Raw genomic sequence first — 4,190 nt, forward strand, 5'->3', positions numbered from 1 at the left:
AGCTACCCATTCTTCACTTTTCCACATACTCATGCATTTTCTTTTTCATTTCACAACACTTATGCATTGATTTTATTGGACCTTGCCTTGGGGCATTTTATCCCCTTTTTATTATTTTTTTCTATTTTTTTTTCTTTTCCATATTATTTTTCTTTTCTTTTTCTTTTGTTTTTCTCATTTTTTTTCTTTCTATATACAAGAGCATCAATGCATAAGGTTTTATATTTGATCAATACATGAGTATGTACCCAATTCCCAATATTTTCAATAACAATACAAAATACCCTTTTATTCACCCAATGTCCCAAGGTTCCCACACTTGAATGATACTCACACACACTAGCCTAAGCTAATCAAAGATCCAAATTAAGGGACAATTATTGTTTTTCGCTTTAAGGCTTGTAATGTGCTAAAATAAGAATAAGTGGGTTAAGCGTAGGCTCAAATTTGGCTAACAAAGGAAGATAAAAGGTAAGGCTATTTGGGTAAGTGAGCTAATAAAATGATGGCCTCAATCATATAAATGCATGAATACACAAAATAATGGACATAAAGAATCAAACAAATCAAAGATTACAATCATAGAAAGAAAATAATGCACACAAGAAGGAAAAATAAGTGGTTGTAAGATGTAACCACACCGTTAGGCTCAAATCTCACAAGCTTGTGTTCTTAGCTCAAAACATGTTCCACAATATATATAATTCAAGCAAGTTCTATGAAAAGTTTTCACTCAAATCAATTGACATGCTCTATAGATAGAAATCTTGAAAAATTCTCATTATCTTGACTAAGCTTATTGTGTATGCATATGCAAAATAAGAAAATGCAAGTGAAAATCCTAAAATCCTAGAATGAAATGCAAAAGTATTGGAGTTAGAAATTTGTCACCCAAGATTGCCGATCGGTCGGACGACCTCCCCACACTTAAAAGTTTACACCGTCCTCGGTGTACTCAAAGATGAGCAAGGGGATACGACGACTCTCCGGATTGCTATGTGTTCTTTCTTCCGCCTCCATGGTTGCTTGTGGTGCATTCGTTATGAAAAACAAAAATATAACACCATAAGATGAGAAGATATAAAAGCAAGGAAGCATACATTGTTGGAATGAGGTAAATCACTAGAATGAGGTGAGTGAATTAGTGTGACATTAAGAAATATTAGGTGTGTGAATTCTAAATTGAGCGGTTTAGAATACACATTAGCATAAAAGCTATGTCACAAAAGAAGCATGCACTTCACTTATCCTAGTGTGCTTGAGATGCTTTAAGTAAGCTTGTAAGGTAAGACAAGCATTAGAGAAGCATGAAAGCATTCAAGTCAAACATATGGATGGATATAATCATGAACACAATGCATTAAGGTAAATGCACAACATCATCCATCAAGAGGTTGCCTAATCGAGGAATACGGGTCAAATCACATGATGGCTAGCTACAACATGCAATTCAAAAGAGTTATAAGCTCGAAGACAATTCTCATCACTTGGTATTTTTCAAAAGGTAAGCATGAAGAACTCAAAACCAAGTAACAAAATATAACCTCAATCATAGAATCCAACAAAGATTATCTAAAAACATTCATGCTAAAATAGCATTTAGGCGATAAGGGATATAGCAATGTATAGTAAACAAAGTCAATACTCCAACACTTATGATGAAAAGAGAGAAAATAAAATGAAAACTAAACTAAAATTAACTAATCAACTAACTAACTAACTAATTAACTAACTAAAATAAATGGTTATCAATGGTGTTTGGAAGTGTTGGATGAGGGATAGGAGAAAGGAGAAGGAGAGAGGAAAAAGGGAGAAATGGAAGGAGGAGAAGAAAAGAAATGGATGGAAGAAAGGGCATCCACGCGCACGCACGCATGGCGCGCGCGCGTCGTTGGCTTATTTCGAGAGTGGCGCGTACGCGTCATGTGCGCGTACGCGTGAGTTGGTTTGTGCGAAAGGCACAACGTTGGCGCGGCGCAGGCACAACTCTCTGGAAAATGTATGGAGGTTGGAACTTCTCAATCCACGCGTACGCACGCATGGCGCGCGCGCGTTGATGGTTGGAAACGCTGTAAGTGTGCGTACGCGCCATGTACGCGTACGCGTGGATGGTGCTCTGTTTTTCAAAAAAAAATTTTTCTATGTTTTTGCACCAATCCAAGCATTCCAAACCTCCAAACAGCTACCAAAACACCATAAAACCTTATTTAACATACTTAAACTACCAAACATACTCAACTAACTAAACAAAACATGAAATTAAACTAATTCTATCAATATGTACAAAAGAGAAAATGAAAGGATTTTACCATGGTGGGTTGTCTCCCACCTAGCACTTTTGTTTATTGTCCTTAAGTTGGACTTATGGGGAGCTCCTCATCAAGGTGGCTTGTGCTTGTATTCATCTTGGAACTCCCACCAATGCTTGGTTCTCCATTGTGCCCCAAGATTCTTCATGGATTGAGCTAAGTCTTGATGGAGTTCTTCACAAGCTTGGGGCTCCCAAAGTTGATCCTCTTCTTGTAATCCGGGATCCCAAACTTTGTTTTCACACCCGTCTTGAGGTTGATCATCATTATTAGTCCAACCGGGTGGTGAGTAAGGTGAATTCTCTATATAGTGGCCAACAATCCTCCTAGACCCATCTATTTGAGCACTACTCCAACCTTTATATCTCATGTTTGATGCATCAACCATAATGAGCCTTGATTTGCAACGCCAACCACAAAACCTTTTTTGTTTACGCTTCATCCCACAAAGCTCCCTAAGTTGGCCATCCGTTTCAAGCAAACCATATTCAAGTGGGATAATAAAGTTAATAGAAATAAATTTCACCCACTCAAATGAAGGAGTAGATGGCAACCTAGGCAAAGACAACTCCAAGAGTTTTGATAAAGCGTATTCAATTCCCATCCTCCTTTTTCTAAGGATTTCCACCTCTTCACAAGACTTCTCAATTATAATCCTTTGTTCAACAATTTTATATAAACCTTTTCTCCTACTCAAGTCATAAATGGGAGGGTAAGAAAAATTTACCTCCACATTGCTTTCCATCTCGTTGGGAGAAGGTTCTTCATGCTCAAAGGATTCTTCACCACTAAGGTTTGATGCTTGATCTTCATCACCAAGGGAACTCACTTCTTGCTCTATCCCATCCAAATCTTCATATGGAATATGTCTTGGAAGGTGTGCACTTTCCTTCCTAGCATCAATTTCAATCATCTTAGAGGGGTTTTTTTCAATTCTAGATTCCCATGGAGGCTCTGCATCTCCTAAGTCTTCAACCAATTCTTCCCTTTCTTCAATAATCATAGCTTCCTCCAATTGTTCCAATACAAAGCAACTTCCCTCATTCTCCACCAATCTCTCTTTTATGTTATGCTCTTCATTTGATTCCCCACATGTAGCCATGGGAGTTCCTTGAGAGTTCAAGCATTGGGATACTAACCGGTTTACCACCTCATCCAAGGCGGCCGTGAATTGTTGCACATCCCTTTTCATTTCCTCTTGTCCTTGAACAAGAACATCAAGGATGTCATCCATTGGAGGTTGGGGTGGATGGAAGGGTTCATCAATTTGGGGGAAGGGTTCATAGTAGGAAGGTGGTTCTTCTTGGTAGAGTTGTGGTGGTTCAATAATTTCCACTCTTTCTACTTGTTGCACAACACGCTCCATGGTTGCTTGAAGTTGATCCAATGTTTCCTTGAGATGATCCCTTGACTCTTGTTCCTCTTGGATAATATGATTAGGATCATATGGCTCTTGGATTGATGGACATGAATATTCTTCCATGGGAGGTTGTGGTGGAAAGTGGTATTCATCTTGTGGTTGAAAATTTTCATACATTTGTGGTTGAAAATTTTCATACAATTGAGGTGGTTCATCTTGGTAATAACATGGAGGGGGTGGCTCTTGGAAGTGGTGATGTTGAGATGGTGGTGGCTCTATATGTGGTTCATATGGCTCATACGGTTGTTGTAATGGTAGATACGGATGAGGGTCATATGAAGGTGGTTGGTAAGAAGGGGCTTGTGAGTATGGTTGGGAGTTATGTTGAGGGTATGGATCATAGGCATATGGTGGTGGTTCTTGAAAGTCACAAGGTGAGTCACCATAACCATTGGATTGATATGCATCATAGAATGGCTCTTCTTCATAGTGCATTGGTGGGGGTTGTTGCCATGAAGATT

The sequence above is a fragment of the Arachis hypogaea genome, chromosome 20, assembly GCF_003086295.3.
Source record: "Arachis hypogaea cultivar Tifrunner chromosome 20, arahy.Tifrunner.gnm2.J5K5, whole genome shotgun sequence".
Lineage (NCBI taxonomy): Eukaryota > Viridiplantae > Streptophyta > Magnoliopsida > Fabales > Fabaceae > Arachis > Arachis hypogaea.